The sequence below is a fragment of the Papaver somniferum genome, chromosome 7 (genome assembly GCF_003573695.1).
Source record: "Papaver somniferum cultivar HN1 chromosome 7, ASM357369v1, whole genome shotgun sequence".
In the NCBI taxonomy this organism is placed as follows: Eukaryota; Viridiplantae; Streptophyta; class Magnoliopsida; order Ranunculales; family Papaveraceae; genus Papaver; species Papaver somniferum.
Genome location: NC_039364.1, coordinates 79,059,795 through 79,074,711, shown reverse-complemented (window position 1 = coordinate 79,074,711; position 14,917 = coordinate 79,059,795). Strand labels below are relative to the sequence as shown.

Below are 14,917 nucleotides of genomic sequence, written 5' to 3'. Positions count from 1 at the left end.
TCCTCACGTCAACGCGGATGGTCATCCTTTGTTCGGACAACACCCTGAGGAAGTCAGAGGGAATCTACCACCTACCATTGATGATCTCATCAAAGTGCAAGAGACTCTTGCAAAGAATCAAACAGATATGGCTACAACACAGAAGGAGCTATTTAATCAACTGAAGGCTCTCACTGATACAATGTCAGGGAAGACCCAAGTAAAGGGAAAAGGGAAGGAAAAATCCTCAGACGCTGATCCTGAGGTAATTCCGATTCATACATTAGATGATGATGAAGTCCGCAAAGCTGCAGACAATCCATCGGCGAAGGAGTTATCAAACTTCATCACTCGGGAGGATTTAGAACGCCTTCTGGAGAACCGTGGAAAGGACAAGACCCCACATGTCCATCGGCACCAGCCTCCATACCCTGCTGCTATGCAAAGGATTCCTCTTCCAAAAGGTTATATCTCTCAAACCTTTACTTTGTACGACGGAACCGGCAATGCTCGGGAACATGTTTCTCGGTTCCTGGAAGCTTTGGGTGAACATGAGCATAACCATGTTGTTCGCCTCAAATAATTTTCAAAATCCTTGAAAGGCAGAGCATACACTTGGTACAACAACATCGCACCAGGAACTATCAACGGTTGGGGAGAAATGGTTAATGATTTCTATAGGAAGTATTTCTTCGTTTCAGAGCAAATTACCCTCTCTGATCTCGGAAGGATGTTTCAAAGGAACAACGAACATCCTAACGATTATGTGAAAAGGTTCAGAGTTCATGCGTTAGATTGCCATGATCCGAACGTCACGGGGAAGCAACCGGTAGACTTGTGTATCAACGCCATGATCCCCGTCTACAGAGCTTTATTGGAAAATATCTGTTCCAGACCTTCTCAGAGCTTCATGAAGCGGCGAAGAGATCGGCAACTACTGCACCCGCTTTACTGGAAAGAACAAAAGCTACAAAGGCTGAAGAACCGCGAGACACTCGAGGTAGCAGACGTCTGATCAAGAAGCAGTAAAGCCTTCAGCCTTCCACAAACATTGTTGCATAAGGGAGAAAACGTAAAGCCAAACCTCCACGCAAGCATACCTCAGCTCCTTCAAAAGCACAAAGGAAGGATAAGCAAGATGCACAAGCCTCTGACCAGCGCACAAGAGTTCTTGATCAAGAAGCACCTGACTTTACTTTTTCCATTAAAGAGGTGATCGAACTCCTGGATGTCTAGGTCCAAGATGGTGCAATAAAGTTGCCATATGTCAAGAAAGAACCAACTTAAGAAAACAAGGAAAGTCCTCGTTACTGCCGCTTCCACAGGTTTGTCAATCATCCCACAAGCGACTGTGGAGTTTTGAAGCACATTTTCAAAGAGAAGGTTGATCCACAATAGCTTCAACTGGGGATTGAAGGAGTACACAAGAATCCTTGGTCGAACATGAATTGCGTTATCTGTCGAAGGCACAAAGGAGAGACATGTTCACAGTACTGAACCACATCGTGTCAAGAAGTCCATTCCGAAAATACTTCTTGATCCTCCAGCCACAGACCAAGATATGTACGACTAGGGACTGCTTACCACAGCATTCCACTGAAAACCATCGGATCCACATGCATCACTCGAAAAGAAGATACTCATGCTCCATCTCAATCAGAGACCTTGAAGCAGCGCTCGGAAATACTTATGGCTACATCATTCTCAAAGTGAACATAAGTTCAACCTGGACAGAAACCAAGTTTCACATAATCAATCAAGAAGATCAAGGATATGACATGTCCTTCAGACGAGCGTGGATTCATGCTGAAAAGATGAGTACTTACAAAGCGCCTTTGGTTACACATCTCTCCAACGAAGAAAGTTCTAATCCAGAAGATTTGATGCACATTCCATCATCATAGTACTTTGAGTAATTTCGACGAGGTTGAAGCAAGAACCTGCAAAATATGCATAAACATTCATCAAGAGGTTCCGCGCTCAGGAAAGTCTCACTCCATGTCTATGTCATTTATTTCCCCACATGCTATCCTAGCATGGGGACTTAATTATGCTAGCAACTCTACAAGACGTTATGAATGGTAGCTTCACCGCATTAGTATTTTACCAAGTGGTTGAATCTGACGTTTCTCTGAATCAAGCACTGAAATATTCATTACTGACATCCAAACATGGAAAAGAACACTTTGGGCGTTTATCCTGCAAGTCCATGTGTTCCACAAAATCAAAAAGCTCTGATGTCTGCACAAGTGTCGAATCCCACTACTGCAACGAAAGGGATGCTGAATCAACAGAAGATACTCCAGAGCCGAGACGATCAAACCCCTAAGGCATTCGATGCTTAAGGAATATACGCTTCAACGCTCAAGCATCTAAAAAAGCCATCAAATTGTACTCCCAATCAAAAAGTATAGCTTCAGCACAAATATCTCGACGATGACACATTGATTCAACACCAGCACGATCAAAGTGTAACTAAACGATAAGTCTTCATTATCCTATGATACGACTTCTGAAGCATATGCAACATCATGGATGGCGCTAACTCCTTCAATATACACTGTGCAATCTGAGGTGATTCCGTGAAACTTCATCAACGGGTTTCGCTACATCACAATCCCCTGCATGATTGAGGAACTTTCTATCTTCACCAATCACATCCAGTATGAAAACTCTTGATGCCATCTACCGCAACAATGTCGACTCACTGACAAAGCCAGTTCGTGGTAAATTTATGCCTTCAGGAGCATTCAGGTTGAACTCTCAGTACACCTTCATCTTACGGACGCTCAACTCATCAACTAGTTCGTGAATGTAAAAGGCTCACTGGATGAAGTAGCAAAGATTATATCTATAATCATGGTTCTAGATTTTTTGGTCTTTGGAGCAACTTCGACCATGGTATCAACATCAACAATAATCTCTAGAGGAACACCATACATGATCTCAGAATAGACAAGGATCTCTGGAGCATAATCATGGTCTCAACACCAACAACGGTCTCAGGAGAAACATCCTCAGGGCTTCATCAACTAATCATTCTCTGAAGTGTTACACATGAAGCGGACTCCTCTAAGAACCAATGATTCATATCAAGATGTGTAGACCTGATAACATGCTCACTTGAAAGTATTCCCAAAGCTGGCACGACTGGTGGGCATAATCCAAAGTCTTCTACAAGATGTTCTCATCACCTCTACAAATGAGATACAACACATTCCAGGCCATGGGTTTGCAAAAACGTACCAATGGGTGAGGAATGGGATAATTCTTCCTCAACGAAAGATGTTCGTCTAGGTCTCTTCTACAACATACCAAAAGGGCGCATTGATCGGACATACGAGCTGAAAGATATGGCCTTTACAGTCAGGTTTATGAAATATGAAAAATATGTACGGGATTACAAATCACAAATGTGCACGCTTCGTTGGCTGACCTCTACAACTCCGAATTGAGTGATTCTTTTCTCATGTGACAACTCATTCTCTTAGCTTCAAAAGTTGGGGTCAAGCATCAGTTTCCGACGTCGTATGAGGTTTCTACAGCTTCCTGAGCATACAACATGCAAGAAACAATTCTTAGATGGGATTCATGACTTCCACAGTCGATCGGTGTCCACCAGGTCTTTTCGCTAAGTCCTTCATCAAGGTACCTCCAATTTCGACTACCTGGGTATTTACATCAATTTTTCTACCCGGATCCTCTATTTAGGTCCTGCCAGAAGAAAGGAAAACGAAAGAGAGAGATTCAACAAAATACTGGGGATTGACGGTCCACTGGTCAAGACGACCGATTTCACAATCCAAAACCAACCAAGAAATTAAGACCAGAATAAAACCTCATATCTCTCAGAAGTCCAAGGTTCAAGATATCATGGAAAGAAAACTAGAGAAAGTCAGCAAAATAAGATTTCTGCTTTTATGCATCCTCCAAGACTTGCAAAGTAGCTTTCTCCGCCTCCAGCTTTTTGGTCAGCTCAGCAACTTCATCCATCTTCTTCAACACGGCATCACTAGTGGTGAAAGGAGTGTCACCTTCCACTTCTTTCCTGATAGCATCAATCTTTTGACGAAGCCATTTCAGATTGAAGCCAAGTTCTTCAGCTTTCTTCAAGTTGTACTCCCAATCAAAGAGTACATCCCGGGTGACAGTATTTCCAGCTGTGATGCAGATATCATTTATAGCACGCAAGATGGCTTCTACTTGCCTCGTCAAGAAATAACCATGCTCCGGATCCTTGGTAACGACGATGTGCCCATACGTCTTCCACGGTTTCTTGTACATAGCAGCATATCTAATGGGAACGCTAAAATCCACCAACAAACCTGCGATATGGGAGTATCTCACCAAATGGAGGAGTAAAAGCAGTCCTTGCATTGGGATACTCATGCACTATTATCCGGTTCTCAATCGCTGGAGCAGCGTCAGCAATCACAGGAACAACTTCGGTTGAAGCAGCTTCTTCCATTCTCGATTCGGGTTCCACCATCTCACGCAAAATTTGGGTTTCAGTCACCTCTACGGCATCAATAACAAGATTTCCATGACCTTGAGGTACATCGATGGAGGTCTCATTATCAACGGCTCCATAGTTGCTCAAGTCATCATTGTTAGATCCGTTATTCCCAACTTCAGCATTTGGCACCTAATGTGAAGATTACATGGGATTAGAATGATTCAAGCGTGGAAACCCAACACAACCATAAAATTCAGAATGTAAGTGAACTAACATCATCTAAGTTCCTTATTATGCACCCAAGACATGCGCAAATAGTGTAGAAGTCATGAAACACGTTTTCAAACAAGCTCAGCTGAAGAGATTTTACACTTCCATGTATTCAACGGAGAACTGGGAGAAATTGATAAGTAATCTAAGGTTGGGTCATATACCATTCTCTTCGTATGGATGTTGACTACAACATATCAAAATTTCATAGTAATCGGATGAACGATCTAACATATGTGTCCAAAACATCGGAAAACATGCAATCTGGAAAAGTTTTGAAGGTCTCCTGGAAGTTCACTATTTCACCTTTTTCAGGCCCTAAACATGCTCACACTTCAAAGAACTTCTTTTCTAAAGCTAGGAAATTTCCTGGGCTTGAAGATACATATGCAAACCGAGAAAATCTGACTTCGGACGAGGATTCTACAACGTTTCTTCTAAAATCTGAAGTCTGAAATTTTCTGGTGACGTATTTCGGAAAAGTTATCCATAAATTCACATGGATTTTCATTCATTCATTTACGAATCAGCGATATCATACTTCTTTGAAGAAATTACAGGAGATATACTTACTAAGGGAGTCTCTAAATCATTTGAAGCCTCGACAATGCCAGAATCTCCGTTGACAACACCGTTATCTCCATTCGGTTCGGGATTTCGGGAATTCTCCATATTCCCATGTCCCAAAGAAGAGTGTGTTTCATCAACATGCTTCTTATCTACAATGGTTTCTTCCTGGATTCATCAACAAAAATTACTATTATTTCATTCAAGGAGATGCCGCGATCACCTGCACGAAAGAGATATTTACATCGACTTCTTCATCAGTACTGGATTCCTGAATTGTTCACCTGGGAACAAGTTGAAGACTGTCAATCGACGGAGAAAAGGTCTGAAAAAAAATAACAAAACCTTGGTCTCGTGATCCTAATTGCACGGCAGTAAAATTCATGACACAAGGAGCACTAAAAACTCACCAAAGAAACGGCTGGGGACTGCACGTCATTTCCTAACATCATGTAGTCCTTACTTCTGGGTGCTCCGCCCCGAAGACTTTCTTCCATTTCCGAGGAGTCTACATTGATCTGAAACCTCACTACACGATCATCATGTGGTATAGTTGATGAAATAACCAGGAGTACAACTCAGTATGAAGGATCTCTCGCCATCACTCAGAGGTCCCAGAAGTACCATTTCTTGAAGTTGCACCCGCGGAGATGTCATCCCTGGAAACATCGTCTTTGAAAGTGTCATCATGGGAGTCAGTCATTCTTGCAAAGTGGTTGTGATAGATGCATAACATTCAGCGCATCATTCAAAGCGCAGGATTCAACAAAACAACGAATCATGGAATAAAGATGCTCACATCAGCGTCTGCAAAAATGGTAACTTTCAACTCTTACCTGTTTACGATTCCACTAACAGTACATGAGTTAATACTTCAAATCTTGCTCGTTCCTTCAAACCTGCTAAGAAGAGCAAAATTCTGACATGATTTTCATACAACCGTGAACAACCCACGTAAATTTTACAATGTGAACATTCACTGGTTTCTCAAAATCTGGACAGGCTCCATTCTACGATTGTGAAAACTCACATATAGATATTATTTTACCATGTATAATAGTCTACATTCAACAGTTGTTCAAAATCAAAATATGATTTTACAAACTATATAAATATTTAACGTGAAACTCACGTAAATTTGGAAAATATATCTATATATTTTTGCTCCCTCGCACGAGCATCTGTCTCTGAAGCGAGAGTATATTCTCAAAGATTTCTGAAAGCTCGAGATAAAAAAATTTCATGAAAGCTCATAAACAAAATTTTATTACTAACAGACGCACGTCTATTTAAAAAAAAAAAAAACTTTTCTCTCGTACGAGCATCCACCTTTGAAACGAGAGTTTATTCCACTTTGTGAAATCTCACATATTTAAAAAATAAAATTTTGTTATGGTTTAGTTCGGAGTACTACAGATTGATATCTCGAATTCAAAGCACTCCCTTCTTGCAGTGCATCTGTGTGAGGTTGAACATTTCTCTCGGTTCAAGGAGTCTCCTCCGTACGGTCGTCTCCTCAATTCCGTAAAAACCAGCAAATCGTTTTGCCACATATACACCAAGCTAATATCTTTCAACCGTTAGATCGAACTTATCTTGTTACACACAAATGAAATGTACCCTCATTTAGGTTTATGTAACCGTACCCAAACATGTACACCATGTTGGTTCACAAATAGTTAACCGAGGTTAGCCATATGATTACTCTCATATCAACCTTATTCATCTTAACCATAACTAGTTCAAACGACTCAAATGAAACTAGTTAAAGAGTTGTTCAATTGCTATATTCTCCTGGATTTATACAATAACACAATTGAAGCAAAATCGGTTTGATTCACTCGAATCAATTCATGAAAATTATAGCCACGGTTTGCAAAGACTTCATTCCTTAATAATAAATGTTTAAGTTCATGTACATTACTGATTTTAGAAAGTAACCACTTAAGTACGCGTACTTAAGTAACCGGTTTTTTGAGTTTGGTTTTTCAAAACTCAACAGAAATTCACTGACGTAAACTTTCCGCCAGTACGCGTACGGGTACACGTACTTAGGTAACTAAATGAGTTGGTTTTGAAATTCCAACATCAGCAGAAATTCACGGACGTGAACTTCCGCCAGTATGCGTACGGGTACGCATACTTATCCAGTCTCCTTCAACCATTTTGTATACACACAAGTATGCATACTTTAGGTTCCCGGTTTTGGACTTATACACAAATGTGCGAACACACTCTATGCTTATATCCAAAGAAGGTTACACGATTCTAAACTCTTTATTTCAATCATTGAAACATTCTTTTATAATGACAATAGCCGTTTTCACACACTATTAACATCAAAATAATTTTCAAGATATTGAAATAATCATTATCGAAACATTCCAAGTCTTACACCAAATGATTGTATCACACAAACCATGTAAGATGTTACACGACAATTTTCTCATGATATAAGATGAACTTGGTCGAAGCGAAAGCTTACCAACACATATTTCGAGAAATATGTAAGCGAGATATACTCAGCTCGAAATCTCAAATGTGTATATAGAAAACTAATTCGTAATACAAATTATGTCTCAATATAGGAGATAGAGTAGAAATAGACTTTCCAAGTGATAGATGAGTTTAAGTATCCACATACCTTTTGTCGATGAAGTTCCACAAGATCTCCTTAGTAGTTCTTCGTCTTCAAGTGATAAACGCCGTGAAGTCTAGCTCAACTACACAAACTATGTCCTAGTCCTAGACATCTATAAATAGGCTAGAAATCAAGACTTATAGTTTTGATCACTAACATTGACAAACATGATTGAGATAGCAACGCATGCGAGTTCGACCGAGCAGTGCTCTAACACCTTTAGTGATGATTGTTAGTATACCAATGACATCTAAGGGTACAGAGGCTCGAATGATAAGGCAATGTTAAGATCAGTAAATGAGCTAAGAAAATTATATGAAAAATATTAAACCTGTAAGAAGAGAAAGAAAATAAGTGAGCTAGTGCAAGAAATACTAACATTTCTTCCTACCAGGAGCTGCAGAGAGAACAACTTCATGATTATGCTTTCCAATATTCCGAGAATTTTAGTCTCAATAAATATTGTATCTAGCATCAAGTTGTGGTGCATACGAATCAGTTAATGTCCATTTTCCTTGTAAAATTCAGATGGACATATTTACACGATTTTAGACTACATAAGCATGTGAACATAATTGAGCATATCAATTTCAACATCTAGGCACATTGGAAAATGTTCCATATCGTATTGACATATCCTTTTGAACAAACAAAAACCACTTAGTTAAATTCATGCATAGTTTAACATCTATCTACAAAACTATACACTAAAAAGAATGAAGAACTGATCACCATAACATGTTTAGAACCACAAACGATATACATTTCCTCGTGTTCCTTTATGTGATCCTGAAATTGAGGATCGTCAAATTGTTATTTCTCATCAATGTCAGAAGTATCAAACTGTGATCGACTTAAAACTGACAAAATCAAGAGGCAAGAAATTTGACAGAGCAAATCAAAACAAATAGACAAAATAAACAAAAATATAATTGGATTCCTAAAACAGTGCCATACCATAAACTAATATCACCATCATGACATTCTTGATTCCAATTCGCTTTTCAGATTTCCAAACCCAATATCAATCAATGAATTACACTGATATCCACATTTGTATTAACAATCAAATTATCAATGTAGTACATTAACAATAAGTTATCTAGAAACATACGGTGTCTACCCCATTGAACTTTTATTTTTTTGCGTTCTAACAAAACGATCCCATGCAATTTTACTCGTGTAAATCCAAGCATATCCACTTTTGTTATCTAAAATTCTTTAATAGATACATATCCAATCAGGCTTAGTTGATAACTCTACAAAAAATTTAGAATCAAAATGCAGTACCTTAAATATAGTGTGATCATGTGAAGATTGATAACTCTACACAAAATTTAGAATCAAAATGCAGTACCTTAAAGATAGTGTGATCATGTGAAGATGGGAAAAGTAAAGGACTCGAGTTAAGACTCTGGATATCAGCATCAATAAATCTCATCACCCTTCAAACAAAAAATCTTTACCATCTGGACACAAATTTCAAATTACATATTACCAATTTCAAATTTTTACTTAAGGAGAAGAGATTAACCCTAGTCAATATTAGATACAATCCAATTTCTCTCAATTAACCCGAATTTCACCGGAACAAAAGTTAAATCAGAAAAATGAATTACTTAATGATATCATTGGTAAGTCACTTGGTTTATTAGATGTAATTGATACTTAATTGTACATCCACTTTTTTCAAAACTCGCCGGTGAAACTTATTGCGAGTTTGATCAAAAAATCATCAATGATTCTATCTAATAGGTAGAATCCTTACCTGTTAATAAAGCTTGTTTAACTGCATTTGATGCATAACCTAACATCAGGATGGGTTTCGTAAATGCTGAAGCAAAACTTAGATTTTTTTTCCAGAAAAACCTCACCTTTGATCTAATTTGGTTTGTCTGGGGTTTTGGAGTCGACCTCCACTCAAATACAACGCTAAAAGTTTTTATTTACACTCCCACAATTTGTAGCAACTCAAAAATGGTTCTGCAGGGAGGAGAAACGATTGGTGAGAACATGCAATATATTTTCATTTATTGTTATTTTTTAGTTGGGTGCATTCTTGAATTTTCATTCATAAACCTAAAATCGCCACACGTGCGAATAGTAGGGTGTGGTCTGGAGAACTACCGCCATGGATTTATCTTTTTGAGAACAAATCTGGACCACCACTTACACAGGTAAACTTAGCTAAACTGTGTTTTGTATTCTTGATGTAAAATAAGTGAGTATAAATAATAGGAATCATGTGACCAAATTATATAAATACTATAGCTTAGGAGGATAACTTTGCAAATACAAAGAATAAATGGACTAAAAGCTAATATAATATGGACTAAAGGTAAAATATGAATAAAATAAAGAACTAATTACAAACTCTACGAATTTATGGTTCGCTAAACTTTGATTTAAGATAGACTAAAATCTAAATAATAGACGGACTAAAAATAAATTGTATTGAAATGGAGGCGTAGTTACCAATTTTAGGATTTTTAAGGTGGGCTAGAGCCAGGTCTAACCCACCCAGAGTTTCACCACTGGTTTGCACACAAGCTTATTTTTCCTCTTTCTTTTCGAATAATTTCGTTATGAAACTATGAAAATATATGTACAAAGTTTGATAATTATCCTTTTGCTTTTATCCACTTTATGGGTCACAAATGATATTTGTATAATTATGTTATGTAAATTAAAAAGTTGGTCCGGATCGGAGGAATTGTAGGGGGCTACTTTTTGTATCAAATTTGAGACGACATATATCTGTTCCTATATGACTCGGCAACATTTTTTCGTCACAGCCATTTGGGGTTCATATAAGCGTTGCAATATCTGAAAAACCGTGCCCGTTTGGTTAATTAAAAAATTCGTGGCCATTTGGTTAAACCGAAAAATCGTGGTTGTTTCGGTTAACCATCAAATGCTTCAAGATCCGACGGCCCACATTCGCGGGCCATTCCAACGGCCAGAATCACCCTGTGTCGAAGTTTTCTTCTCATTGCACTGTTCATTCCCTTAGCGGCATTAAAGAAATATGAAAATTCTTTTTTTAATATGTACGTAAACTAGAGCTTGACCGTGCCGAAACGGCACGGCCTCTGTAATAAGTAATTATTTTTGGGTGTCAATACTGACTCATGAATCCAATTATTCTTGCTATATATAATGATCATTGTCATCCGTGCTAATTTAGGGGTGTAAATTGGGCCGGGCAGCCCGACCTATTTATTAAATGGGACGGTATAGGGCGGGCCGGAACATTTCTTATCCATGAAATTAAAAGGGCCGGGCGGGCAGGGTTATTTATCTACAGTTAGTACCCATGGCCTACCCAAACCTGTTTTGTAATTTGGGCTCGGGCGGGTAGGGCCGGGAGGGTCTTGAATATTACAAACAAATATATATATTATACATATATATTGTTAAAAATAAAAAGAAAGTAGTAATAATACACAAGTTTTACTTAAAATTAATAATCAAATACGAGAATTGAGATGGGAATAAGATAAACCAAACTTCCTATAATTTTTCCTGAATTGAATCATCAGAAAAGGAAACTTCCTTAGATTTTGCTCAATATTTTCTCTATATGGTTAACAAAATTAGACTCCAATGGAATAAAAGTTAAGAAATACATATGAAAACTATGAGGGTTGACTGTATTAAGTATATGTACCAAGTATATTCTAGGATAAAACAAATGAGAACAGTCACTTAGGCTAGGTAAATGGATAACACTGGCGGGCTAACATGGCGGGTAGCATTGACGGGATAATAGGGAGGGTATTGGGCCGGGCAAGAAAATTTGAATTGTGACATGTGCCCGCCCTCTTATTTAAATGGGCTAGGTCGGGCCAACCCGTAAAGGGCCACGGTCACCCATGGACTGTCATGGGACAGGGCGGACGGTACTGGGTCTCGGGCTGCCGGGCAAAATTTACACCCCTATGCTGATTGTTGTTTTCTCCATCTCCGAAGAAAAATCATAGCACTTCCAAGACGGAGAAGGGATATTTGGAAATTACTTAAAAATACAAATCCTTAACCCAATAAGCTGGAAACTATTTTTCGGTGACTCCATTGAAATTGTAAGCTAATAGATTTCAATGAACAGACACAATATCGATATTGTCAGACTCAACAATTGTCAACAGACACCACATCTATATTTCCATGACCCGACACCATTTCTCTTTCTTGCGGGTTATTTATCTGTAAACTAAGTTGCGTATGAACTTCTAAAACTGTGGATTAGAGAGATATCAGTACGTGTGATAATGTACTTCTGGGAGATAGTAGGCCAATTTTATTTGGGATAGTCGGCAAATTTTATTTGGGCCTATGAGAATTTTATGAAAGCTATAAAACTTTTTTTTAGAAGCATTATAAAACAATTCTGTAGAGTGAATACTGAATAGTAAAATCTTATAAAGACATAAAGAGAACGTAAAGAACACAAATCAAAACTATAACGGAAGATTATTTTTCATTCTCAATCACCCAATGGTTCAGTTTCGCATGTTGATTCTCCGCCAAAAACAAAATAAAATGATTAACTTGATGGAAGTAGATGCCAAGAGTAATTTTCTGGGTATACCAAGGATTCTCTCGACTGTCAGTTTCGGAATAATACACCACTGGATGTTATGGTTTTCAAGGATATCTGTGAGCCATCTCAAAACCCCAACCACACTGATACAAATAATCCAGTGTCGATATATTGCAAAGCTATTAGGAGTTGTCGCTCATTCTTGATTCCAAGCTCTCATAGTTGACGGAGGAAAACTTGTGTCTTAGAATTGAGTCCTAATATGGCTGCAGACATATAATATTTGTATTCCACTTGAAAAAAAAAAGCAAGTAGTTCGCTATTTAAATGCCTGAGCTTTGGTTTCCCGTATGTGCGGTTGAACGCTTCCGTTGAGTAGAGAACACCTTGGTGTACATGGGATATTAACTTGCAAATATGATTTGTTGGCCTGTAACTGTTGGAATGTCAGTTTCATTGCTAATGTATCAAATACCCGGCCACTGGAGAATGGTGCATGGGTACGAAGCACAATAGAGACCTAAGTATCTAAAGGCAGACATTGAAGAATACCTTTTGAAGTTGATAGGGATGAAAACCTTCCTCTTGCAATGACGGAGATCTGAATGCTAATGGTTTTCGTTTCAACTTTCTCAATACCACAACTGCAGATTTTAAATCTAACTCTCATCAAGATGTCATATACTTCCTTAAATGTTAGCCACACATATTTAACTGGATGCAAGAAAAAAGAACTGAAAGTGCAAACAATTTAACTCTTAAAGCTAGAGGATCAGAATGCACATGTGGTGAAAATAAACCAAGAGTGCTCACAGAGATTCCAGATATAATTGTGCAGCGATAATAAGGTCCGCATATAATGATGTGATCACAGCTCAAGCCTCAAAGAACTTTCACAACAATGTGCAAACTCTTCACGTTAATTAGAATTGAGAAACCATGCCTAAACCATTCTCTTCTCTCTTTCTCCCTATGAAGATGATAACTGCATACTATGAGAACTCACAGATTGCTAGTCTTTCAGACATCAACGAAACAAATCAATTTGATAAAGTTCTTTACATATCAATATCAGTCGTATGCATCAATTTTCCCAGCATCTCCCTCAAAAAGTCCATGGAAACAACAAACTCAACTCTAGGTATATCTTGGATTTATATCTTTAAATAAAAGGATAAAATGAGTATTTTTAAGTGCTGGACGGCTATTCTCACATTTTGTACCCCTTTCTCCTAGTTTCCGCAATTAATTAGCAACTGGTGATGCTGGTTAACACCATAACTACATCTGAGAAAGATATGGAAGAGCCATCTAACCATGTTAAATGTTAACTCTTGAATATTAACACAAAAAATATTTTAATTATCTAAGAGACAAGTACGAATACCTGTGACCTACGGGTTCCCTGAAAACCCAAGGATTACAATATATCTGAATTTGAGAGTGACAAAATGATGTTTATGGCTTGAAGAAAGAAAAATTCCACTCACATAAATTTTTAACGTAAACCATATTAACAGGGTAAGTCCCAGTTAAAGACCCTCTTGATGGAAATGTACAAAATGAAGCAACTAAATTTGATGGAAATTATGTGTTAAAAAGATGTAAATCAAAACTTAGAAAGGTGGCATGGTAAGATTCAGCGGTGCACAGTGATCCCTGATGGAGCTAACAAACTTTGTTACTGTTTCAACTATTCCAAAAGGGTTTGGATTGCAAATTCACGAATCATTAACAACTCATAAACAGGAGCTGCGTAAAAAAAAAGAAAGGGACATGAGTTGAAGAACAAACTACTGAAACTTGATGTTAAAAGACATGCATGAATGAATTCAAGCTACTCCCTTTGTTTCTAAAATATAGGCAGGTTTTTTTATTTGGGTATGTCAAGAAAAATAGGCTTGTTTCCATATGTGGAAAGTCAAATGTTATGATTTTACTACTATACTCATAGAGGGATCACTTCTCTCTCTTCTTTTTCTCTCCTAATATAAAAAGGGGACCACTTCTCTCTCATGTTTCTCTAATAACAAATGAGTGGGGACCAAATGATACTTCAATCACGGAGGGAGTATAAAATAAGTGGCTTTGTTTTCTTAATTTTTGTGAAAACCAAACTTGCCTATTTTTTAGAAACGGAGGGAGTATAAAATAAGTGAACCTAAATTGATGCTGCTTCAATCACGAAATCATAAACTGCCAGTTAAACCTTAGATAGCTCTCTGCATCTCCATAATTTGTTTTTGTGTAAATCTGCAACAGAAAACAACCTCATCAACACCAAGTTGGTTCTAATCTAAATGACAACACATAAACATAAAACCAACAAATCAAACCAAATTTGGAGATTCAAACCTCTTCAGATTTTATTATTTTCTCCAATGGTTTCTGAGAGATCATTGAAATTGCTTGACCAAACACGATTGCCGTGAAGATAAAACCAAAGTCGATAGGAATCGGA

The 14,917-nt window shown here is 37.9% G+C and overlaps 1 long non-coding RNA gene across 1 annotated transcript; it reads right to left on the bottom strand.

The window, feature by feature from the left end:
* Nucleotides 1-12,403: 12,403 nt before the first annotated feature.
* LOC113292760 lies at nt 12,404-14,359 on the bottom strand. Its single transcript, XR_003331852.1, has 2 exons — nt 13,009-14,359; nt 12,404-12,892 (listed from the first exon to the last, which is right to left on the bottom strand). It is a non-coding gene; the product is annotated as an uncharacterized LOC113292760 (long non-coding RNA).
* Nucleotides 14,360-14,917: the final 558 nt, after the last annotated feature.